This window comes from Pleurodeles waltl, unplaced genomic scaffold (assembly GCF_031143425.1).
Source record: "Pleurodeles waltl isolate 20211129_DDA unplaced genomic scaffold, aPleWal1.hap1.20221129 scaffold_225, whole genome shotgun sequence".
NCBI lineage: Eukaryota > Metazoa > Chordata > Amphibia > Caudata > Salamandridae > Pleurodeles > Pleurodeles waltl.
In genome coordinates, this window is record NW_027149931.1 from 156,120 (window position 1) to 179,129 (window position 23,010).

The 23,010-nt window shown below is 49.8% G+C and overlaps 24 non-coding genes across 24 annotated transcripts; all 24 read right to left on the minus strand.

Annotated features, from left to right (window-relative positions):
- Positions 1 to 1,494: 1,494 nt before the first annotated feature.
- Positions 1,495 to 1,576, minus strand: TRNAS-CGA (transfer RNA serine (anticodon CGA)). The gene has a single exon. It is a non-coding gene; the product is annotated as a tRNA-Ser (tRNA).
- A 570-nt stretch (positions 1,577 to 2,146) lies between these two features.
- TRNAS-UGA (transfer RNA serine (anticodon UGA)) lies at positions 2,147 to 2,228 on the minus strand. The gene has a single exon. It is a non-coding gene; the product is annotated as a tRNA-Ser (tRNA).
- A 222-nt stretch (positions 2,229 to 2,450) lies between these two features.
- TRNAS-AGA (transfer RNA serine (anticodon AGA)) lies at positions 2,451 to 2,532 on the minus strand. The gene has a single exon. It is a non-coding gene; the product is annotated as a tRNA-Ser (tRNA).
- Positions 2,533 to 4,394: 1,862 nt separating this feature from the next.
- On the minus strand, positions 4,395 to 4,476 carry TRNAS-CGA (transfer RNA serine (anticodon CGA)). The gene has a single exon. It is a non-coding gene; the product is annotated as a tRNA-Ser (tRNA).
- Positions 4,477 to 5,046: 570 nt separating this feature from the next.
- TRNAS-UGA (transfer RNA serine (anticodon UGA)) lies at positions 5,047 to 5,128 on the minus strand. The gene has a single exon. It is a non-coding gene; the product is annotated as a tRNA-Ser (tRNA).
- Positions 5,129 to 5,350: 222 nt separating this feature from the next.
- Positions 5,351 to 5,432, minus strand: TRNAS-AGA (transfer RNA serine (anticodon AGA)). Its single transcript has one exon. It is a non-coding gene; the product is annotated as a tRNA-Ser (tRNA).
- Positions 5,433 to 7,294: 1,862 nt separating this feature from the next.
- On the minus strand, positions 7,295 to 7,376 carry TRNAS-CGA (transfer RNA serine (anticodon CGA)). The gene has a single exon. It is a non-coding gene; the product is annotated as a tRNA-Ser (tRNA).
- Positions 7,377 to 7,946: 570 nt separating this feature from the next.
- TRNAS-UGA (transfer RNA serine (anticodon UGA)) lies at positions 7,947 to 8,028 on the minus strand. Its single transcript has one exon. It is a non-coding gene; the product is annotated as a tRNA-Ser (tRNA).
- A 222-nt stretch (positions 8,029 to 8,250) lies between these two features.
- Positions 8,251 to 8,332, minus strand: TRNAS-AGA (transfer RNA serine (anticodon AGA)). Its single transcript has one exon. It is a non-coding gene; the product is annotated as a tRNA-Ser (tRNA).
- Positions 8,333 to 10,194: 1,862 nt separating this feature from the next.
- On the minus strand, positions 10,195 to 10,276 carry TRNAS-CGA (transfer RNA serine (anticodon CGA)). Its single transcript has one exon. It is a non-coding gene; the product is annotated as a tRNA-Ser (tRNA).
- Positions 10,277 to 10,846: 570 nt separating this feature from the next.
- TRNAS-UGA (transfer RNA serine (anticodon UGA)) lies at positions 10,847 to 10,928 on the minus strand. The gene has a single exon. It is a non-coding gene; the product is annotated as a tRNA-Ser (tRNA).
- Positions 10,929 to 11,150: 222 nt separating this feature from the next.
- TRNAS-AGA (transfer RNA serine (anticodon AGA)) lies at positions 11,151 to 11,232 on the minus strand. Its single transcript has one exon. It is a non-coding gene; the product is annotated as a tRNA-Ser (tRNA).
- Positions 11,233 to 13,094: 1,862 nt separating this feature from the next.
- TRNAS-CGA (transfer RNA serine (anticodon CGA)) lies at positions 13,095 to 13,176 on the minus strand. Its single transcript has one exon. It is a non-coding gene; the product is annotated as a tRNA-Ser (tRNA).
- Positions 13,177 to 13,746: 570 nt separating this feature from the next.
- Positions 13,747 to 13,828, minus strand: TRNAS-UGA (transfer RNA serine (anticodon UGA)). Its single transcript has one exon. It is a non-coding gene; the product is annotated as a tRNA-Ser (tRNA).
- A 222-nt stretch (positions 13,829 to 14,050) lies between these two features.
- TRNAS-AGA (transfer RNA serine (anticodon AGA)) lies at positions 14,051 to 14,132 on the minus strand. Its single transcript has one exon. It is a non-coding gene; the product is annotated as a tRNA-Ser (tRNA).
- A 1,862-nt stretch (positions 14,133 to 15,994) lies between these two features.
- Positions 15,995 to 16,076, minus strand: TRNAS-CGA (transfer RNA serine (anticodon CGA)). Its single transcript has one exon. It is a non-coding gene; the product is annotated as a tRNA-Ser (tRNA).
- Positions 16,077 to 16,646: 570 nt separating this feature from the next.
- Positions 16,647 to 16,728, minus strand: TRNAS-UGA (transfer RNA serine (anticodon UGA)). Its single transcript has one exon. It is a non-coding gene; the product is annotated as a tRNA-Ser (tRNA).
- Positions 16,729 to 16,950: 222 nt separating this feature from the next.
- TRNAS-AGA (transfer RNA serine (anticodon AGA)) lies at positions 16,951 to 17,032 on the minus strand. Its single transcript has one exon. It is a non-coding gene; the product is annotated as a tRNA-Ser (tRNA).
- Positions 17,033 to 18,894: 1,862 nt separating this feature from the next.
- Positions 18,895 to 18,976, minus strand: TRNAS-CGA (transfer RNA serine (anticodon CGA)). The gene has a single exon. It is a non-coding gene; the product is annotated as a tRNA-Ser (tRNA).
- Positions 18,977 to 19,546: 570 nt separating this feature from the next.
- Positions 19,547 to 19,628, minus strand: TRNAS-UGA (transfer RNA serine (anticodon UGA)). The gene has a single exon. It is a non-coding gene; the product is annotated as a tRNA-Ser (tRNA).
- A 222-nt stretch (positions 19,629 to 19,850) lies between these two features.
- TRNAS-AGA (transfer RNA serine (anticodon AGA)) lies at positions 19,851 to 19,932 on the minus strand. Its single transcript has one exon. It is a non-coding gene; the product is annotated as a tRNA-Ser (tRNA).
- Positions 19,933 to 21,794: 1,862 nt separating this feature from the next.
- TRNAS-CGA (transfer RNA serine (anticodon CGA)) lies at positions 21,795 to 21,876 on the minus strand. The gene has a single exon. It is a non-coding gene; the product is annotated as a tRNA-Ser (tRNA).
- Positions 21,877 to 22,446: 570 nt separating this feature from the next.
- TRNAS-UGA (transfer RNA serine (anticodon UGA)) lies at positions 22,447 to 22,528 on the minus strand. The gene has a single exon. It is a non-coding gene; the product is annotated as a tRNA-Ser (tRNA).
- A 222-nt stretch (positions 22,529 to 22,750) lies between these two features.
- Positions 22,751 to 22,832, minus strand: TRNAS-AGA (transfer RNA serine (anticodon AGA)). Its single transcript has one exon. It is a non-coding gene; the product is annotated as a tRNA-Ser (tRNA).
- Positions 22,833 to 23,010: the final 178 nt, after the last annotated feature.

A 23,010-nucleotide genomic window follows, 5' to 3' on the forward strand; every position in this document is an offset into this window, starting at 1 on the left:
GTTTCCTGAGCTGAATTCTCCTTGGAGGAGAGTGGGCGTGTTCAGTTTCTCTGCAGACTAGTGCCTGACAGGTGAGGGAGGGGGAGCAGGATGCATTTGGCCTGGGTTCATATCTTTCTTCTGTGGCTTTAATGGTCTTTGCTTCATATTCTGTTTTACTGACTGCTTTGCATAGAGGCTGCTCCCTTGTTCTCCCACGCAGGAGGCCCTGAAGAGGAATCCCAAAAATGTCATCTGACGTAGTCGGCAGGATTTGAACATACTCGTGGAGACGCCAAATGATATCTAGTCCATCGCCTTAACCACTTGGTAACGACTACTTGGCTCTGCAAGCGGTGCCCCTTTCAACATAGCCCTTCATGTCTTCACAGGCAACCTCACTGGCTCCAGTCATTCCGCTCTGCTCCTTCCTCTTCCTCAGCAATCCTTTGCACTGGCAAGGTGCTTCTCAAAAAACAAATATAGGCACTCCTGCCAATCCACAAGTATTCCGAAGGCTTTGCTGAGGCCCTCTGCAGCCCTTCTTCTTTACAGCACATCAACTGCTGACCTTTGTTTGCCCTAAGGCTTCTGCTTCCATATTGGAGTCATCCCAGGCTTTGGTGATCCCAGCCGTCAGCCCAGCACCTCAGTTGAGCCTTTGAAAGGCTGTCAGGCCCTGCTCCTCTTTCTGTCTTGATATTCTAGCCACATTACTTAATAGGTGAGTGGAGGCGGGCCCAAGAGAGGGTAGTCTCTATGCAAATGAAGTGCTTGGGCATACCTGGGAGTGTCCTTCTGCAAGCCATTCAGCCTCCTGGCTGGTGGCAGGTTTGTTGAGGAGAGCAAGGCCGTGTTGGGCCAGTCCCAAAGCAAAGGCGAGCTCCTTCAGCAGGAGTCCATTTATGTGAGGGACCCTAAGTTACTCAGGCATATATAATAATCACCTTTAGCCCTTATAGAGAGGTTTTGGCCGATCGTGGCCGATCGGGGCCAAAGGGGCGGTGGGGTCAGAAGGCTCAGGGTAAGGGCCTCAGTAGCCTCACCTCTCTTGTTGCCCTAGGTTGCACTGTGGTCTGGGACCTGGCCAAACGCCAATCCTTTTTAACCACACCTGCAGCTCTGCCTAGGCCGAGAAGCAACAGCAGAGAGCTTCCTTCCTGCCCCTTCCTGTGCTTCCCACCAACCTCCTAAATTGACCCCTGTAGAGGAGCTAGCTGCCTTGTCCTTCCCAACAACAATTTATCCAGGCACTCACCCCAGACAGCAGGCTCGAAAAGCACAGGCAAGGCTTCTCTGCAGCTCCCCAAAATAGACAGACACAGTGTCTGAGAAGCTGTAGGCCTGGGCAGCGTACTCCTTGAGAGTTTTCATGCTGGCATTGCACAGTGCATTGTTTCACATTCTTGTCTTTGTTTTACCTGTGCTCTCAACGTTGTTGAATAATACATGCTTATTCCTGGGAAAGGAGGCATCCAAGGAAAAACCTAACACATCATTGTGAAAGAGCACCGACGTAGTCGGCAGGATTTGAACCTGCGCGGGGACACCCCAATGGATTTCGAGTCCATCGCCTTAACCACTCGGCCACGACTACTCACGAGGGGTGGCTGCCACTTAAGCTGAGGTTCTCACTCTCACAGCAGTCTTTTTCTTTCCCTCAGTTCACTCTGCTCCACTGCCTTCCCATCTTTGCCTATCCGTTCTACTGCAAAAAATACACTCGGTCCATACCTGCATACTGACGTGACTCAAAGGCACTATTATAAAGTTCATGTTCCTGGCCAGAGAAAAGCAAAAAGGAGGTTGTAAAAGAATGCAGTTATGACACTTTAGGAAAATAATGACACTGTCAGACGCCCCAATAAGGCTACTTCCTTCATGCATCTGATACCTCAGATGGAACTTACTGGCGAGATGATAACTGAAGTTCTTTCCCAATCTCCTTGGCTATTACTCGACATGTGTCTTCTCGACAGCTGGGGTGCACAAGTGGCAGGAGTGCCAGACAGGTAGTCTCATGCCTTCTCCGGCCACTCTTTTGATCCCATTCCCTGCCCAGTGTTTCGCCTTCCTTAGCTCTATTGAGAGTGATAGCTATATTCGGCCTGCTTGTGCAGATGCCATTTAATATGAAGTATAAAATATCACCAAAGGTGAAGTAGCACGTAGTCGGCAGGATTTGAACCTACGCGGGGAGACCCCAATGGATTTCAAGTCCATCGCCTTAACCACTCGGCCACGACTACTTGCTTAAAGCTATGGTCCATTTTCAACGTAGCTCGTTTCTATTTCTGCTGGCGGTCTAGCCTCTGGACAGAAGCAGTCCTTTTCTAGAGAGGAAGGCCACAATGGCAAAAGTTTGAGCCCTCCCAGGCCGCTGACCCTATTAGTCCTGCTTTTGGAGCCCGCATTTATGCCAGAAGGTATTTCAAAGAATTATGGGAAAATACTGTTCTCAAAAGGGACAGCGTAGTTGGCAGGATTCGAACCTGCGCGGGGATACCCCAATGGATTTCTAGTCCATCGCCTTAACCACTCGGCCACAACTACCCACACAAGTGAATCTCAACAGGGCACTTTACCTCCATCCGTAGTCTTTTTTCTTTCCGTTCACTGGACCATTTTCCCTGCTCTCCTATACATCATTCCTATTCCACAGAAGACTTTCTAAAGCGTCTCAAGCTAAAAGCAGGCATGCATGTGAAATTAGCACTCCTTGTATGTTCATGTTTTGAGACGGGGGGAAAAAATCAGGCCGGAAGAGGTGGTAGCTTTAACGTCAGGGAGATGGCAGCCACGATAGGCACCATGGCAAAACTTCTGTCTTGGAGGCCATGAATGGACTCCACAGAGAGACGGGTTGGTCTTTACAGGTATGAAAAGAAGTGCCTCGTCCAATCTAGGGCCTGTGGCTAGGCGTTTCCTGAGCTGAATTCTCCTTGGAGGAGAGTGGGCGTGTTCAGTTTCTCTGCAGACTAGTGCCTGACAGGTGAGGGAGGGGGAGCAGGATGCATTTGGCCTGGGTTCATATCTTTCTTCTGTGGCTTTAATGGTCTTTGCTTCATATTCTGTTTTACGGACTGCTTTGCATAGAGGCTGCTCCCTTGTTCTCCCACGCAGGAGGCCCTGAAGAGGAATCCCAAAAATGTCATCTGACGTAGTCGGCAGGATTTGAACATACTCGTGGAGACGCCAAATGATATCTAGTCCATCGCCTTAACCACTTGGTAACGACTACTTGGCTCTGCAAGCGGTGCCCCTTTCAACATAGCCCTTCATGTCTTCACAGGCAACCTCACTGGCTCCAGTCATTCCGCTCTGCTCCTTCCTCTTCCTCAGCAATCCTTTGCACTGGCAAGGTGCTTCTCAAAAAACAAATATAGGCACTCCTGCCAATCCACAAGTATTCCGAAGGCTTTGCTGAGGCCCTCTGCAGCCCTTCTTCTTTACAGCACATCAACTGCTGACCTTTGTTTGCCCTAAGGCTTCTGCTTCCATATTGGAGTCATCCCAGGCTTTGGTGATCCCAGCCGTCAGCCCAGCACCTCAGTTGAGCCTTTGAAAGGCTGTCAGGCCCTGCTCCTCTTTCTGTCTTGATATTCTAGCCACATTACTTAATAGGTGAGTGGAGGCGGGCCCAAGAGAGGGTAGTCTCTATGCAAATGAAGTGCTTGGGCATACCTGGGAGTGTCCTTCTGCAAGCCATTCAGCCTCCTGGCTGGTGGCAGGTTTGTTGAGGAGAGCAAGGCCGTGTTGGGCCAGTCCCAAAGCAAAGGCGAGCTCCTTCAGCAGGAGTCCATTTATGCGAGGGACCCTAAGTTACTCAGGCATATATAATAATCACCTTTAGCCCTTATAGAGAGGTTTTGGCCGATCGTGGCCGATCGGGGCCAAAGGGGCGGTGGGGTCAGAAGGCTCAGGGTAAGGGCCTCAGTAGCCTCACCTCTCTTGTTGCCCTAGGTTGCACTGTGGTCTGGGACCTGGCCAAACGCCAATCCTTTTTAACCACACCTGCAGCTCTGCCTAGGCCGAGAAGCAACAGCAGAGAGCTTCCTTCCTGCCCCTTCCTGTGCTTCCCACCAACCTCCTAAATTGACCCCTGTAGAGGAGCTAGATGCCTTGTCCTTCCCAAAAACAATTTATCCAGGCACTCACCCCAGACAGCAGGCTCGAAAAGCACAGGCAAGGCTTCTCTGCAGCTCCCCAAAATAGACAGACACAGTGTCTGAGAAGCTGTAGGCCTGGGCAGCGTACTCCTTGAGAGTTTTCATGCTGGCATTGCACAGTGCATTGTTTCACATTCTTGTCTTTGTTTTACCTGTGCTCTCAACGTTGTTGAATAATACATGCTTATTCCTGGGAAAGGAGGCATCCAAGGAAAAACCTAACACATCATTGTGAAAGAGCACCGACGTAGTCGGCAGGATTTGAACCTGCGCGGGGACACCCCAATGGATTTCGAGTCCATCGCCTTAACCACTCGGCCACGACTACTCACGAGGGGTGGCTGCCACTTAAGCTGAGGTTCTCACTCTCACAGCAGTCTTTTTCTTTCCCTCAGTTCACTCTGCTCCACTGCCTTCCCATCTTTGCCTATCCGTTCTACTGCAAAAAATACACTCGGTCCATACCTGCATACTGACGTGACTCAAAGGCACTATTATAAAGTTCATGTTCCTGGCCAGAGAAAAGCAAAAAGGAGGTTGTAAAAGAATGCAGTTATGACACTTTAGGAAAATAATGACACTGTCAGACGCCCCAATAAGGCTACTTCCTTCATGCATCTGATACCTCAGATGGAACTTACTGGCGAGATGATAACTGAAGTTCTTTCCCAATCTCCTTGGCTATTACTCGACATGTGTCTTCTCGACAGCTGGGGTGCACAAGTGGCAGGAGTGCCAGACAGGTAGTCTCATGCCTTCTCCGGCCACTCTTTTGATCCCATTCCCTGCCCAGTGTTTCGCCTTCCTTAGCTCTATTGAGAGTGATAGCTATATTCGGCCTGCTTGTGCAGATGCCATTTAATATGAAGTATAAAATATCACCAAAGGTGAAGTAGCACGTAGTCGGCAGGATTTGAACCTACGCGGGGAGACCCCAATGGATTTCAAGTCCATCGCCTTAACCACTCGGCCACGACTACTTGCTTAAAGCTATGGTCCATTTTCAACGTAGCTCGTTTCTATTTCTGCTGGCGGTCTAGCCTCTGGACAGAAGCAGTCCTTTTCTAGAGAGGAAGGCCACAATGGCAAAAGTTTGAGCCCTCCCAGGCCGCTGACCCTATTAGTCCTGCTTTTGGAGCCCGCATTTATGCCAGAAGGTATTTCAAAGAATTATGGGAAAATACTGTTCTCAAAAGGGACAGCGTAGTTGGCAGGATTCGAACCTGCGCGGGGATACCCCAATGGATTTCTAGTCCATCGCCTTAACCACTCGGCCACAACTACCCACACAAGTGAATCTCAACAGGGCACTTTACCTCCATCCGTAGTCTTTTTTCTTTCCGTTCACTGGACCATTTTCCCTGCTCTCCTATACATCATTCCTATTCCACAGAAGACTTTCTAAAGCGTCTCAAGCTAAAAGCAGGCATGCATGTGAAATTAGCACTCCTTGTATGTTCATGTTTTGAGACGGGGGGAAAAAATCAGGCCGGAAGAGGTGGTAGCTTTAACGTCAGGGAGATGGCAGCCACGATAGGCACCATGGCAAAACTTCTGTCTTGGAGGCCATGAATGGACTCCACAGAGAGACGGGTTGGTCTTTACAGGTATGAAAAGAAGTGCCTCGTCCAATCTAGGGCCTGTGGCTAGGCGTTTCCTGAGCTGAATTCTCCTTGGAGGAGAGTGGGCGTGTTCAGTTTCTCTGCAGACTAGTGCCTGACAGGTGAGGGAGGGGGAGCAGGATGCATTTGGCCTGGGTTCATATCTTTCTTCTGTGGCTTTAATGGTCTTTGCTTCATATTCTGTTTTACTGACTGCTTTGCATAGAGGCTGCTCCCTTGTTCTCCCACGCAGGAGGCCCTGAAGAGGAATCCCAAAAATGTCATCTGACGTAGTCGGCAGGATTTGAACATACTCGTGGAGACGCCAAATGATATCTAGTCCATCGCCTTAACCACTTGGTAACGACTACTTGGCTCTGCAAGCGGTGCCCCTTTCAACATAGCCCTTCATGTCTTCACAGGCAACCTCACTGGCTCCAGTCATTCCGCTCTGCTCCTTCCTCTTCCTCAGCAATCCTTTGCACTGGCAAGGTGCTTCTCAAAAAACAAATATAGGCACTCCTGCCAATCCACAAGTATTCCGAAGGCTTTGCTGAGGCCCTCTGCAGCCCTTCTTCTTTACAGCACATCAACTGCTGACCTTTGTTTGCCCTAAGGCTTCTGCTTCCATATTGGAGTCATCCCAGGCTTTGGTGATCCCAGCCGTCAGCCCAGCACCTCAGTTGAGCCTTTGAAAGGCTGTCAGGCCCTGCTCCTCTTTCTGTCTTGATATTCTAGCCACATTACTTAATAGGTGAGTGGAGGCGGGCCCAAGAGAGGGTAGTCTCTATGCAAATGAAGTGCTTGGGCATACCTGGGAGTGTCCTTCTGCAAGCCATTCAGCCTCCTGGCTGGTGGCAGGTTTGTTGAGGAGAGCAAGGCCGTGTTGGGCCAGTCCCAAAGCAAAGGCGAGCTCCTTCAGCAGGAGTCCATTTATGCGAGGGACCCTAAGTTACTCAGGCATATATAATAATCACCTTTAGCCCTTATAGAGAGGTTTTGGCCGATCGTGGCCGATCGGGGCCAAAGGGGCGGTGGGGTCAGAAGGCTCAGGGTAAGGGCCTCAGTAGCCTCACCTCTCTTGTTGCCCTAGGTTGCACTGTGGTCTGGGACCTGGCCAAACGCCAATCCTTTTTAACCACACCTGCAGCTCTGCCTAGGCCGAGAAGCAACAGCAGAGAGCTTCCTTCCTGCCCCTTCCTGTGCTTCCCACCAACCTCCTAAATTGACCCCTGTAGAGGAGCTAGATGCCTTGTCCTTCCCAAAAACAATTTATCCAGGCACTCACCCCAGACAGCAGGCTCGAAAAGCACAGGCAAGGCTTCTCTGCAGCTCCCCAAAATAGACAGACACAGTGTCTGAGAAGCTGTAGGCCTGGGCAGCGTACTCCTTGAGAGTTTTCATGCTGGCATTGCACAGTGCATTGTTTCACATTCTTGTCTTTGTTTTACCTGTGCTCTCAACGTTGTTGAATAATACATGCTTATTCCTGGGAAAGGAGGCATCCAAGGAAAAACCTAACACATCATTGTGAAAGAGCACCGACGTAGTCGGCAGGATTTGAACCTGCGCGGGGACACCCCAATGGATTTCGAGTCCATCGCCTTAACCACTCGGCCACGACTACTCACGAGGGGTGGCTGCCACTTAAGCTGAGGTTCTCACTCTCACAGCAGTCTTTTTCTTTCCCTCAGTTCACTCTGCTCCACTGCCTTCCCATCTTTGCCTATCCGTTCTACTGCAAAAAATACACTCGGTCCATACCTGCATACTGACGTGACTCAAAGGCACTATTATAAAGTTCATGTTCCTGGCCAGAGAAAAGCAAAAAGGAGGTTGTAAAAGAATGCAGTTATGACACTTTAGGAAAATAATGACACTGTCAGACGCCCCAATAAGGCTACTTCCTTCATGCATCTGATACCTCAGATGGAACTTACTGGCGAGATGATAACTGAAGTTCTTTCCCAATCTCCTTGGCTATTACTCGACATGTGTCTTCTCGACAGCTGGGGTGCACAAGTGGCAGGAGTGCCAGACAGGTAGTCTCATGCCTTCTCCGGCCACTCTTTTGATCCCATTCCCTGCCCAGTGTTTCGCCTTCCTTAGCTCTATTGAGAGTGATAGCTATATTCGGCCAGCTTGTGCAGATGCCATTTAATATGAAGTATAAAATATCACCAAAGGTGAAGTAGCACGTAGTCGGCAGGATTTGAACCTACGCGGGGAGACCCCAATGGATTTCAAGTCCATCGCCTTAACCACTCGGCCACGACTACTTGCTTAAAGCTATGGTCCATTTTCAACGTAGCTCGTTTCTATTTCTGCTGGCGGTCTAGCCTCTGGACAGAAGCAGTCCTTTTCTAGAGAGGAAGGCCACAATGGCAAAAGTTTGAGCCCTCCCAGGCCGCTGACCCTATTAGTCCTGCTTTTGGAGCCCGCATTTATGCCAGAAGGTATTTCAAAGAATTATGGGAAAATACTGTTCTCAAAAGGGACAGCGTAGTTGGCAGGATTCGAACCTGCGCGGGGATACCCCAATGGATTTCTAGTCCATCGCCTTAACCACTCGGCCACAACTACCCACACAAGTGAATCTCAACAGGGCACTTTACCTCCATCCGTAGTCTTTTTTCTTTCCGTTCACTGGACCATTTTCCCTGCTCTCCTATACATCATTCCTATTCCACAGAAGACTTTCTAAAGCGTCTCAAGCTAAAAGCAGGCATGCATGTGAAATTAGCACTCCTTGTATGTTCATGTTTTGAGACGGGGGGAAAAAATCAGGCCGGAAGAGGTGGTAGCTTTAACGTCAGGGAGATGGCAGCCACGATAGGCACCATGGCAAAACTTCTGTCTTGGAGGCCATGAATGGACTCCACAGAGAGACGGGTTGGTCTTTACAGGTATGAAAAGAAGTGCCTCGTCCAATCTAGGGCCTGTGGCTAGGCGTTTCCTGAGCTGAATTCTCCTTGGAGGAGAGTGGGCGTGTTCAGTTTCTCTGCAGACTAGTGCCTGACAGGTGAGGGAGGGGGAGCAGGATGCATTTGGCCTGGGTTCATATCTTTCTTCTGTGGCTTTAATGGTCTTTGCTTCATATTCTGTTTTACGGACTGCTTTGCATAGAGGCTGCTCCCTTGTTCTCCCACGCAGGAGGCCCTGAAGAGGAATCCCAAAAATGTCATCTGACGTAGTCGGCAGGATTTGAACATACTCGTGGAGACGCCAAATGATATCTAGTCCATCGCCTTAACCACTTGGTAACGACTACTTGGCTCTGCAAGCGGTGCCCCTTTCAACATAGCCCTTCATGTCTTCACAGGCAACCTCACTGGCTCCAGTCATTCCGCTCTGCTCCTTCCTCTTCCTCAGCAATCCTTTGCACTGGCAAGGTGCTTCTCAAAAAACAAATATAGGCACTCCTGCCAATCCACAAGTATTCCGAAGGCTTTGCTGAGGCCCTCTGCAGCCCTTCTTCTTTACAGCACATCAACTGCTGACCTTTGTTTGCCCTAAGGCTTCTGCTTCCATATTGGAGTCATCCCAGGCTTTGGTGATCCCAGCCGTCAGCCCAGCACCTCAGTTGAGCCTTTGAAAGGCTGTCAGGCCCTGCTCCTCTTTCTGTCTTGATATTCTAGCCACATTACTTAATAGGTGAGTGGAGGCGGGCCCAAGAGAGGGTAGTCTCTATGCAAATGAAGTGCTTGGGCATACCTGGGAGTGTCCTTCTGCAAGCCATTCAGCCTCCTGGCTGGTGGCAGGTTTGTTGAGGAGAGCAAGGCCGTGTTGGGCCAGTCCCAAAGCAAAGGCGAGCTCCTTCAGCAGGAGTCCATTTATGCGAGGGACCCTAAGTTACTCAGGCATATATAATAATCACCTTTAGCCCTTATAGAGAGGTTTTGGCCGATCGTGGCCGATCGGGGCCAAAGGGGCGGTGGGGTCAGAAGGCTCAGGGTAAGGGCCTCAGTAGCCTCACCTCTCTTGTTGCCCTAGGTTGCACTGTGGTCTGGGACCTGGCCAAACGCCAATCCTTTTTAACCACACCTGCAGCTCTGCCTAGGCCGAGAAGCAACAGCAGAGAGCTTCCTTCCTGCCCCTTCCTGTGCTTCCCACCAACCTCCTAAATTGACCCCTGTAGAGGAGCTAGATGCCTTGTCCTTCCCAAAAACAATTTATCCAGGCACTCACCCCAGACAGCAGGCTCGAAAAGCACAGGCAAGGCTTCTCTGCAGCTCCCCAAAATAGACAGACACAGTGTCTGAGAAGCTGTAGGCCTGGGCAGCGTACTCCTTGAGAGTTTTCATGCTGGCATTGCACAGTGCATTGTTTCACATTCTTGTCTTTGTTTTACCTGTGCTCTCAACGTTGTTGAATAATACATGCTTATTCCTGGGAAAGGAGGCATCCAAGGAAAAACCTAACACATCATTGTGAAAGAGCACCGACGTAGTCGGCAGGATTTGAACCTGCGCGGGGACACCCCAATGGATTTCGAGTCCATCGCCTTAACCACTCGGCCACGACTACTCACGAGGGGTGGCTGCCACTTAAGCTGAGGTTCTCACTCTCACAGCAGTCTTTTTCTTTCCCTCAGTTCACTCTGCTCCACTGCCTTCCCATCTTTGCCTATCCGTTCTACTGCAAAAAATACACTCGGTCCATACCTGCATACTGACGTGACTCAAAGGCACTATTATAAAGTTCATGTTCCTGGCCAGAGAAAAGCAAAAAGGAGGTTGTAAAAGAATGCAGTTATGACACTTTAGGAAAATAATGACACTGTCAGACGCCCCAATAAGGCTACTTCCTTCATGCATCTGATACCTCAGATGGAACTTACTGGCGAGATGATAACTGAAGTTCTTTCCCAATCTCCTTGGCTATTACTCGACATGTGTCTTCTCGACAGCTGGGGTGCACAAGTGGCAGGAGTGCCAGACAGGTAGTCTCATGCCTTCTCCGGCCACTCTTTTGATCCCATTCCCTGCCCAGTGTTTCGCCTTCCTTAGCTCTATTGAGAGTGATAGCTATATTCGGCCAGCTTGTGCAGATGCCATTTAATATGAAGTATAAAATATCACCAAAGGTGAAGTAGCACGTAGTCGGCAGGATTTGAACCTACGCGGGGAGACCCCAATGGATTTCAAGTCCATCGCCTTAACCACTCGGCCACGACTACTTGCTTAATGCTATGGTCCATTTTCAACGTAGCTCGTTTCTATTTCTGCTGGCGGTCTAGCCTCTGGACAGAAGCAGTCCTTTTCTAGAGAGGAAGGCCACAATGGCAAAAGTTTGAGCCCTCCCAGGCCGCTGACCCTATTAGTCCTGCTTTTGGAGCCCGCATTTATGCCAGAAGGTATTTCAAAGAATTATGGGAAAATACTGTTCTCAAAAGGGACAGCGTAGTTGGCAGGATTCGAACCTGCGCGGGGATACCCCAATGGATTTCTAGTCCATCGCCTTAACCACTCGGCCACAACTACCCACACAAGTGAATCTCAACAGGGCACTTTACCTCCATCCGTAGTCTTTTTTCTTTCCGTTCACTGGACCATTTTCCCTGCTCTCCTATACATCATTCCTATTCCACAGAAGACTTTCTAAAGCGTCTCAAGCTAAAAGCAGGCATGCATGTGAAATTAGCACTCCTTGTATGTTCATGTTTTGAGACGGGGGGAAAAAATCAGGCCGGAAGAGGTGGTAGCTTTAACGTCAGGGAGATGGCAGCCACGATAGGCACCATGGCAAAACTTCTGTCTTGGAGGCCATGAATGGACTCCACAGAGAGACGGGTTGGTCTTTACAGGTATGAAAAGAAGTGCCTCGTCCAATCTAGGGCCTGTGGCTAGGCGTTTCCTGAGCTGAATTCTCCTTGGAGGAGAGTGGGCGTGTTCAGTTTCTCTGCAGACTAGTGCCTGACAGGTGAGGGAGGGGGAGCAGGATGCATTTGGCCTGGGTTCATATCTTTCTTCTGTGGCTTTAATGGTCTTTGCTTCATATTCTGTTTTACTGACTGCTTTGCATAGAGGCTGCTCCCTTGTTCTCCCACGCAGGAGGCCCTGAAGAGGAATCCCAAAAATGTCATCTGACGTAGTCGGCAGGATTTGAACATACTCGTGGAGACGCCAAATGATATCTAGTCCATCGCCTTAACCACTTGGTAACGACTACTTGGCTCTGCAAGCGGTGCCCCTTTCAACATAGCCCTTCATGTCTTCACAGGCAACCTCACTGGCTCCAGTCATTCCGCTCTGCTCCTTCCTCTTCCTCAGCAATCCTTTGCACTGGCAAGGTGCTTCTCAAAAAACAAATATAGGCACTCCTGCCAATCCACAAGTATTCCGAAGGCTTTGCTGAGGCCCTCTGCAGCCCTTCTTCTTTACAGCACATCAACTGCTGACCTTTGTTTGCCCTAAGGCTTCTGCTTCCATATTGGAGTCATCCCAGGCTTTGGTGATCCCAGCCATCAGCCCAGCACCTCAGTTGAGCCTTTGAAAGGCTGTCAGGCCCTGCTCCTCTTTCTGTCTTGATATTCTAGCCACATTACTTAATAGGTGAGTGGAGGCGGGCCCAAGAGAGGGTAGTCTCTATGCAAATGAAGTGCTTGGGCATACCTGGGAGTGTCCTTCTGCAAGCCATTCAGCCTCCTGGCTGGTGGCAGGTTTGTTGAGGAGAGCAAGGCCGTGTTGGGCCAGTCCCAAAGCAAAGGCGAGCTCCTTCAGCAGGAGTCCATTTATGCGAGGGACCCTAAGTTACTCAGGCATATATAATAATCACCTTTAGCCCTTATAGAGAGGTTTTGGCCGATCGTGGCCGATCGGGGCCAAAGGGGCGGTGGGGTCAGAAGGCTCAGGGTAAGGGCCTCAGTAGCCTCACCTCTCTTGTTGCCCTAGGTTGCACTGTGGTCTGGGACCTGGCCAAACGCCAATCCTTTTTAACCACACCTGCAGCTCTGCCTAGGCCGAGAAGCAACAGCAGAGAGCTTCCTTCCTGCCCCTTCCTGTGCTTCCCACCAACCTCCTAAATTGACCCCTGTAGAGGAGCTAGCTGCCTTGTCCTTCCCAACAACAATTTATCCAGGCACTCACCCCAGACAGCAGGCTCGAAAAGCACAGGCAAGGCTTCTCTGCAGCTCCCCAAAATAGACAGACACAGTGTCTGAGAAGCTGTAGGCCTGGGCAGCGTACTCCTTGAGAGTTTTCATGCTGGCATTGCACAGTGCATTGTTTCACATTCTTGTCTTTGTTTTACCTGTGCTCTCAACGTTGTTGAATAATACATGCTTATTCCTGGGAAAGGAGGCATCCAAGGAAAAACCTAACACATCATTGTGAAAGAGCACCGACGTAGTCGGCAGGATTTGAACCTGCGCGGGGACACCCCAATGGATTTCGAGTCCATCGCCTTAACCACTCGGCCACGACTACTCACGAGGGGTGGCTGCCACTTAAGCTGAGGTTCTCACTCTCACAGCAGTCTTTTTCTTTCCCTCAGTTCACTCTGCTCCACTGCCTTCCCATCTTTGCCTATCCGTTCTACTGCAAAAAATACACTCGGTCCATACCTGCATACTGACGTGACTCAAAGGCACTATTATAAAGTTCATGTTCCTGGCCAGAGAAAAGCAAAAAGGAGGTTGTAAAAGAATGCAGTTATGACACTTTAGGAAAATAATGACACTGTCAGACGCCCCAATAAGGCTACTTCCTTCATGCATCTGATACCTCAGATGGAACTTACTGGCGAGATGATAACTGAAGTTCTTTCCCAATCTCCTTGGCTATTACTCGACATGTGTCTTCTCGACAGCTGGGGTGCACAAGTGGCAGGAGTGCCAGACAGGTAGTCTCATGCCTTCTCCGGCCACTCTTTTGATCCCATTCCCTGCCCAGTGTTTCGCCTTCCTTAGCTCTATTGAGAGTGATAGCTATATTCGGCCTGCTTGTGCAGATGCCATTTAATATGAAGTATAAAATATCACCAAAGGTGAAGTAGCACGTAGTCGGCAGGATTTGAACCTACGCGGGGAGACCCCAATGGATTTCAAGTCCATCGCCTTAACCACTCGGCCACGACTACTTGCTTAAAGCTATGGTCCATTTTCAACGTAGCTCGTTTCTATTTCTGCTGGCGGTCTAGCCTCTGGACAGAAGCAGTCCTTTTCTAGAGAGGAAGGCCACAATGGCAAAAGTTTGAGCCCTCCCAGGCCGCTGACCCTATTAGTCCTGCTTTTGGAGCCCGCATTTATGCCAGAAGGTATTTCAAAGAATTATGGGAAAATACTGTTCTCAAAAGGGACAGCGTAGTTGGCAGGATTCGAACCTGCGCGGGGATACCCCAATGGATTTCTAGTCCATCGCCTTAACCACTCGGCCACAACTACCCACACAAGTGAATCTCAACAGGGCACTTTACCTCCATCCGTAGTCTTTTTTCTTTCCGTTCACTGGACCATTTTCCCTGCTCTCCTATACATCATTCCTATTCCACAGAAGACTTTCTAAAGCGTCTCAAGCTAAAAGCAGGCATGCATGTGAAATTAGCACTCCTTGTATGTTCATGTTTTGAGACGGGGGGAAAAAATCAGGCCGGAAGAGGTGGTAGCTTTAACGTCAGGGAGATGGCAGCCACGATAGGCACCATGGCAAAACTTCTGTCTTGGAGGCCATGAATGGACTCCACAGAGAGACGGGTTGGTCTTTACAGGTATGAAAAGAAGTGCCTCGTCCAATCTAGGGCCTGTGGCTAGGCGTTTCCTGAGCTGAATTCTCCTTGGAGGAGAGTGGGCGTGTTCAGTTTCTCTGCAGACTAGTGCCTGACAGGTGAGGGAGGGGGAGCAGGATGCATTTGGCCTGGGTTCATATCTTTCTTCTGTGGCTTTAATGGTCTTTGCTTCATATTCTGTTTTACGGACTGCTTTGCATAGAGGCTGCTCCCTTGTTCTCCCACGCAGGAGGCCCTGAAGAGGAATCCCAAAAATGTCATCTGACGTAGTCGGCAGGATTTGAACATACTCGTGGAGACGCCAAATGATATCTAGTCCATCGCCTTAACCACTTGGTAACGACTACTTGGCTCTGCAAGCGGTGCCCCTTTCAACATAGCCCTTCATGTCTTCACAGGCAACCTCACTGGCTCCAGTCATTCCGCTCTGCTCCTTCCTCTTCCTCAGCAATCCTTTGCACTGGCAAGGTGCTTCTCAAAAAACAAATATAGGCACTCCTGCCAATCCACAAGTATTCCGAAGGCTTTGCTGAGGCCCTCTGCAGCCCTTCTTCTTTACAGCACATCAACTGCTGACCTTTGTTTGCCCTAAGGCTTCTGCTTCCATATTGGAGTCATCCCAGGCTTTGGTGATCCCAGCCGTCAGCCCAGCACCTCAGTTGAGCCTTTGAAAGGCTGTCAGGCCCTGCTCCTCTTTCTGTCTTGATATTCTAGCCACATTACTTAATAGGTGAGTGGAGGCGGGCCCAAGAGAGGGTAGTCTCTATGCAAATGAAGTGCTTGGGCATACCTGGGAGTGTCCTTCTGCAAGCCATTCAGCCTCCTGGCTGGTGGCAGGTTTGTTGAGGAGAGCAAGGCCGTGTTGGGCCAGTCCCAAAGCAAAGGCGAGCTCCTTCAGCAGGAGTCCATTTATGCGAGGGACCCTAAGTTACTCAGGCATATATAATAATCACCTTTAGCCCTTATAGAGAGGTTTTGGCCGATCGTGGCCGATCGGGGCCAAAGGGGCGGTGGGGTCAGAAGGCTCAGGGTAAGGGCCTCAGTAGCCTCACCTCTCTTGTTGCCCTAGGTTGCACTGTGGTCTGGGACCTGGCCAAACGCCAATCCTTTTTAACCACACCTGCAGCTCTGCCTAGGCCGAGAAGCAACAGCAGAGAGCTTCCTTCCTGACCCTTCCTGTGCTTCCCACCAACCTCCTAAATTGACCCCTGTAGAGGAGCTAGATGCCTTGTCCTTCCCAAAAACAATTTATCCAGGCACTCACCCCAGACAGCAGGCTCGAAAAGCACAGGCAAGGCTTCTCTGCAGCTCCCCAAAATAGACAGACACAGTGTCTGAGAAGCTGTAGGCCTGGGCAGCGTACTCCTTGAGAGTTTTCATGCTGGCATTGCACAGTGCATTGTTTCACATTCTTGTCTTTGTTTTACCTGTGCTCTCAACGTTGTTGAATAATACATGCTTATTCCTGGGAAAGGAGGCATCCAAGGAAAAACCTAACACATCATTGTGAAAGAGCACCGACGTAGTCGGCAGGATTTGAACCTGCGCGGGGACACCCCAATGGATTTCGAGTCCATCGCCTTAACCACTCGGCCACGACTACTCACGAGGGGTGGCTGCCACTTAAGCTGAGGTTCTCACTCTCACAGCAGTCTTTTTCTTTCCCTCAGTTCACTCTGCTCCACTGCCTTCCCATCTTTGCCTATCCGTTCTACTGCAAAAAATACACTCGGTCCATACCTGCATACTGACGTGACTCAAAGGCACTATTATAAAGTTCATGTTCCTGGCCAGAGAAAAGCAAAAAGGAGGTTGTAAAAGAATGCAGTTATGACACTTTAGGAAAATAATGACACTGTCAGACGCCCCAATAAGGCTACTTCCTTCATGCATCTGATACCTCAGATGGAACTTACTGGCGAGATGATAACTGAAGTTCTTTCCCAATCTCCTTGGCTATTACTCGACATGTGTCTTCTCGACAGCTGGGGTGCACAAGTGGCAGGAGTGCCAGACAGGTAGTCTCATGCCTTCTCCGGCCACTCTTTTGATCCCATTCCCTGCCCAGTGTTTCGCCTTCCTTAGCTCTATTGAGAGTGATAGCTATATTCGGCCTGCTTGTGCAGATGCCATTTAATATGAAGTATAAAATATCACCAAAGGTGAAGTAGCACGTAGTCGGCAGGATTTGAACCTACGCGGGGAGACCCCAATGGATTTCAAGTCCATCGCCTTAACCACTCGGCCACGACTACTTGCTTAAAGCTATGGTCCATTTTCAACGTAGCTCGTTTCTATTTCTGCTGGCGGTCTAGCCTCTGGACAGAAGCAGTCCTTTTCTAGAGAGGAAGGCCACAATGGCAAAAGTTTGAGCCCTCCCAGGCCGCTGACCCTATTAGTCCTGCTTTTGGAGCCCGCATTTATGCCAGAAGGTATTTCAAAGAATTATGGGAAAATACTGTTCTCAAAAGGGACAGCGTAGTTGGCAGGATTCGAACCTGCGCGGGGATACCCCAATGGATTTCTAGTCCATCGCCTTAACCACTCGGCCACAACTACCCACACAAGTGAATCTCAACAGGGCACTTTACCTCCATCCGTAGTCTTTTTTCTTTCCGTTCACTGGACCATTTTCCCTGCTCTCCTATACATCATTCCTATTCCACAGAAGACTTTCTAAAGCGTCTCAAGCTAAAAGCAGGCATGCATGTGAAATTAGCACTCCTTGTATGTTCATGTTTTGAGACGGGGGGAAAAAATCAGGCCGGAAGAGGTGGTAGCTTTAACGTCAGGGAGATGGCAGCCACGATAGGCACCATGGCAAAACTTCTGTCTTGGAGGCCATGAATGGACTCCACAGAGAGACGGGTTGGTCTTTACAGGTATGAAAAGAAGTGCCTCGTCCAATCTAGGGCCTGTGGCTAGGCGTTTCCTGAGCTGAATTCTCCTTGGAGGAGAGTGGGCGTGTTCAGTTTCTCTGCAGACTAGTGCCTGACAGGTGAGGGAGGGGGAGCAGGATGCATTTGGCCTGGGTTCATATCTTTCTTCTGTGGCTTTAATGGTCTTTGCTTCATATTCTGTTTTACTGACTGCTTTGCATAGAGGCTGCTCCCTTGTTCTCCCACGCAGGAGGCCCTGAAGAGGAATCCCAAAAATGTCATCTGACGTAGTCGGCAGGATTTGAACATACTCGTGGAGACGCCAAATGATATCTAGTCCATCGCCTTAACCACTTGGTAACGACTACTTGGCTCTGCAAGCGGTGCCCCTTTCAACATAGCCCTTCATGTCTTCACAGGCAACCTCACTGGCTCCAGTCATTCCGCTCTGCTCCTTCCTCTTCCTCAGCAATCCTTTGCACTGGCAAGGTGCTTCTCAAAAAACAAATATAGGCACTCCTGCCAATCCACAAGTATTCCGAAGGCTTTGCTGAGGCCCTCTGCAGCCCTTCTTCTTTACAGCACATCAACTGCTGACCTTTGTTTGCCCTAAGGCTTCTGCTTCCATATTGGAGTCATCCCAGGCTTTGGTGATCCCAGCCGTCAGCCCAGCACCTCAGTTGAGCCTTTGAAAGGCTGTCAGGCCCTGCTCCTCTTTCTGTCTTGATATTCTAGCCACATTACTTAATAGGTGAGTGGAGGCGGGCCCAAGAGAGGGTAGTCTCTATGCAAATGAAGTGCTTGGGCATACCTGGGAGTGTCCTTCTGCAAGCCATTCAGCCTCCTGGCTGGTGGCAGGTTTGTTGAGGAGAGCAAGGCCGTGTTGGGCCAGTCCCAAAGCAAAGGCGAGCTCCTTCAGCAGGAGTCCATTTATGCGAGGGACCCTAAGTTACTCAGGCATATATAATAATCACCTTTAGCCCTTATAGAGAGGTTTTGGCCGATCGTGGCCGATCGGGGCCAAAGGGGCGGTGGGGTCAGAAGGCTCAGGGTAAGGGCCTCAGTAGCCTCACCTCTCTTGTTGCCCTAGGTTGCACTGTGGTCTGGGACCTGGCCAAACGCCAATCCTTTTTAACCACACCTGCAGCTCTGCCTAGGCCGAGAAGCAACAGCAGAGAGCTTCCTTCCTGCCCCTTCCTGTGCTTCCCACCAACCTCCTAAATTGACCCCTGTAGAGGAGCTAGATGCCTTGTCCTTCCCAAAAACAATTTATCCAGGCACTCACCCCAGACAGCAGGCTCGAAAAGCACAGGCAAGGCTTCTCTGCAGCTCCCCAAAATAGACAGACACAGTGTCTGAGAAGCTGTAGGCCTGGGCAGCGTACTCCTTGAGAGTTTTCATGCTGGCATTGCACAGTGCATTGTTTCACATTCTTGTCTTTGTTTTACCTGTGCTCTCAACGTTGTTGAATAATACATGCTTATTCCTGGGAAAGGAGGCATCCAAGGAAAAACCTAACACATCATTGTGAAAGAGCACCGACGTAGTCGGCAGGATTTGAACCTGCGCGGGGACACCCCAATGGATTTCGAGTCCATCGCCTTAACCACTCGGCCACGACTACTCACGAGGGGTGGCTGCCACTTAAGCTGAGGTTCTCACTCTCACAGCAGTCTTTTTCTTTCCCTCAGTTCACTCTGCTCCACTGCCTTCCCATCTTTGCCTATCCGTTCTACTGCAAAAAATACACTCGGTCCATACCTGCATACTGACGTGACTCAAAGGCACTATTATAAAGTTCATGTTCCTGGCCAGAGAAAAGCAAAAAGGAGGTTGTAAAAGAATGCAGTTATGACACTTTAGGAAAATAATGACACTGTCAGACGCCCCAATAAGGCTACTTCCTTCATGCATCTGATACCTCAGATGGAACTTACTGGCGAGATGATAACTGAAGTTCTTTCCCAATCTCCTTGGCTATTACTCGACATGTGTCTTCTCGACAGCTGGGGTGCACAAGTGGCAGGAGTGCCAGACAGGTAGTCTCATGCCTTCTCCGGCCACTCTTTTGATCCCATTCCCTGCCCAGTGTTTCGCCTTCCTTAGCTCTATTGAGAGTGATAGCTATATTCGGCCAGCTTGTGCAGATGCCATTTAATATGAAGTATAAAATATCACCAAAGGTGAAGTAGCACGTAGTCGGCAGGATTTGAACCTACGCGGGGAGACCCCAATGGATTTCAAGTCCATCGCCTTAACCACTCGGCCACGACTACTTGCTTAAAGCTATGGTCCATTTTCAACGTAGCTCGTTTCTATTTCTGCTGGCGGTCTAGCCTCTGGACAGAAGCAGTCCTTTTCTAGAGAGGAAGGCCACAATGGCAAAAGTTTGAGCCCTCCCAGGCCGCTGACCCTATTAGTCCTGCTTTTGGAGCCCGCATTTATGCCAGAAGGTATTTCAAAGAATTATGGGAAAATACTGTTCTCAAAAGGGACAGCGTAGTTGGCAGGATTCGAACCTGCGCGGGGATACCCCAATGGATTTCTAGTCCATCGCCTTAACCACTCGGCCACAACTACCCACACAAGTGAATCTCAACAGGGCACTTTACCTCCATCCGTAGTCTTTTTTCTTTCCGTTCACTGGACCATTTTCCCTGCTCTCCTATACATCATTCCTATTCCACAGAAGACTTTCTAAAGCGTCTCAAGCTAAAAGCAGGCATGCATGTGAAATTAGCACTCCTTGTATGTTCATGTTTTGAGACGGGGGGAAAAAATCAGGCCGGAAGAGGTGGTAGCTTTAACGTCAGGGAGATGGCAGCCACGATAGGCACCATGGCAAAACTTCTGTCTTGGAGGCCATGAATGGACTCCACAGAGAGACGGGTTGGTCTTTACAGGTATGAAAAGAAGTGCCTCGTCCAATCTAGGGCCTGTGGCTAGGCGTTTCCTGAGCTGAATTCTCCTTGGAGGAGAGTGGGCGTGTTCAGTTTCTCTGCAGACTAGTGCCTGACAGGTGAGGGAGGGGGAGCAGGATGCATTTGGCCTGGGTTCATATCTTTCTTCTGTGGCTTTAATGGTCTTTGCTTCATATTCTGTTTTACTGACTGCTTTGCATAGAGGCTGCTCCCTTGTTCTCCCACGCAGGAGGCCCTGAAGAGGAATCCCAAAAATGTCATCTGACGTAGTCGGCAGGATTTGAACATACTCGTGGAGACGCCAAATGATATCTAGTCCATCGCCTTAACCACTTGGTAACGACTACTTGGCTCTGCAAGCGGTGCCCCTTTCAACATAGCCCTTCATGTCTTCACAGGCAACCTCACTGGCTCCAGTCATTCCGCTCTGCTCCTTCCTCTTCCTCAGCAATCCTTTGCACTGGCAAGGTGCTTCTCAAAAAACAAATATAGGCACTCCTGCCAATCCACAAGTATTCCGAAGGCTTTGCTGAGGCCCTCTGCAGCCCTTCTTCTTTACAGCACATCAACTGCTGACCTTTGTTTGCCCTAAGGCTTCTGCTTCCATATTGGAGTCATCCCAGGCTTTGGTGATCCCAGCCGTCAGCCCAGCACCTCAGTTGAGCCTTTGAAAGGCTGTCAGGCCCTGCTCCTCTTTCTGTCTTGATATTCTAGCCACATTACTTAATAGGTGAGTGGAGGCGGGCCCAAGAGAGGGTAGTCTCTATGCAAATGAAGTGCTTGGGCATACCTGGGAGTGTCCTTCTGCAAGCCATTCAGCCTCCTGGCTGGTGGCAGGTTTGTTGAGGAGAGCAAGGCCGTGTTGGGCCAGTCCCAAAGCAAAGGCGAGCTCCTTCAGCAGGAGTCCATTTATGCGAGGGACCCTAAGTTACTCAGGCATATATAATAATCACCTTTAGCCCTTATAGAGAGGTTTTGGCCGATCGTGGCCGATCGGGGCCAAAGGGGCGGTGGGGTCAGAAGGCTCAGGGTAAGGGCCTCAGTAGCCTCACCTCTCTTGTTGCCCTAGGTTGCACTGTGGTCTGGGACCTGGCCAAACGCCAATCCTTTTTAACCACACCTGCAGCTCTGCCTAGGCCGAGAAGCAACAGCAGAGAGCTTCCTTCCTGCCCCTTCCTGTGCTTCCCACCAACCTCCTAAATTGACCCCTGTAGAGGAGCTAGCTGCCTTGTCCTTCCCAACAACAATTTATCCAGGCACTCACCCCAGACAGCAGGCTCGAAAAGCACAGGCAAGGCTTCTCTGCAGCTCCCCAAAATAGACAGACACAGTGTCTGAGAAGCTGTAGGCCTGGGCAGCGTACTCCTTGAGAGTTTTCATGCTGGCATTGCACAGTGCATTGTTTCACATTCTTGTCTTTGTTTTACCTGTGCTCTCAACGTTGTTGAATAATACATGCTTATTCCTGGGAAAGGAGGCATCCAAGGAAAAACCTAACACATCATTGTGAAAGAGCACCGACGTAGTCGGCAGGATTTGAACCTGCGCGGGGACACCCCAATGGATTTCGAGTCCATCGCCTTAACCACTCGGCCACGACTACTCACGAGGGGTGGCTGCCACTTAAGCTGAGGTTCTCACTCTCACAGCAGTCTTTTTCTTTCCCTCAGTTCACTCTGCTCCACTGCCTTCCCATCTTTGCCTATCCGTTCTACTGCAAAAAATACACTCGGTCCATACCTGCATACTGACGTGACTCAAAGGCACTATTATAAAGTTCATGTTCCTGGCCAGAGAAAAGCAAAAAGGAGGTTGTAAAAGAATGCAGTTATGACACTTTAGGAAAATAATGACACTGTCAGACGCCCCAATAAGGCTACTTCCTTCATGCATCTGATACCTCAGATGGAACTTACTGGCGAGATGATAACTGAAGTTCTTTCCCAATCTCCTTGGCTATTACTCGACATGTGTCTTCTCGACAGCTGGGGTGCACAAGTGGCAGGAGTGCCAGACAGGTAGTCTCATGCCTTCTCCGGCCACTCTTTTGATCCCATTCCCTGCCCAGTGTTTCGCCTTCCTTAGCTCTATTGAGAGTGATAGCTATATTCGGCCAGCTTGTGCAGATGCCATTTAATATGAAGTATAAAATATCACCAAAGGTGAAGTAGCACGTAGTCGGCAGGATTTGAACCTACGCGGGGAGACCCCAATGGATTTCAAGTCCATCGCCTTAACCACTCGGCCACGACTACTTGCTTAAAGCTATGGTCCATTTTCAACGTAGCTCGTTTCTATTTCTGCTGGCGGTCTAGCCTCTGGACAGAAGCAGTCCTTTTCTAGAGAGGAAGGCCACAATGGCAAAAGTTTGAGCCCTCCCAGGCCGCTGACCCTATTAGTCCTGCTTTTGGAGCCCGCATTTATGCCAGAAGGTATTTCAAAGAATTATGGGAAAATACTGTTCACAAAAGGGACAGCGTAGTTGGCAGGATTCGAACCTGCGCGGGGATACCCCAATGGATTTCTAGTCCATCGCCTTAACCACTCGGCCACAACTACCCACACAAGTGAATCTCAACAGGGCACTTTACCTCCATCCGTAGTCTTTTTTCTTTCCGTTCACTGGACCATTTTCCCTGCTCTCCTATACATCATTCCTATTCCACAGAAGACTTTCTAAAGCGTCTCAAGCTAAAAGCAGGCATGCATGTGAAATTAGCACTCCTTGTATGTTCAT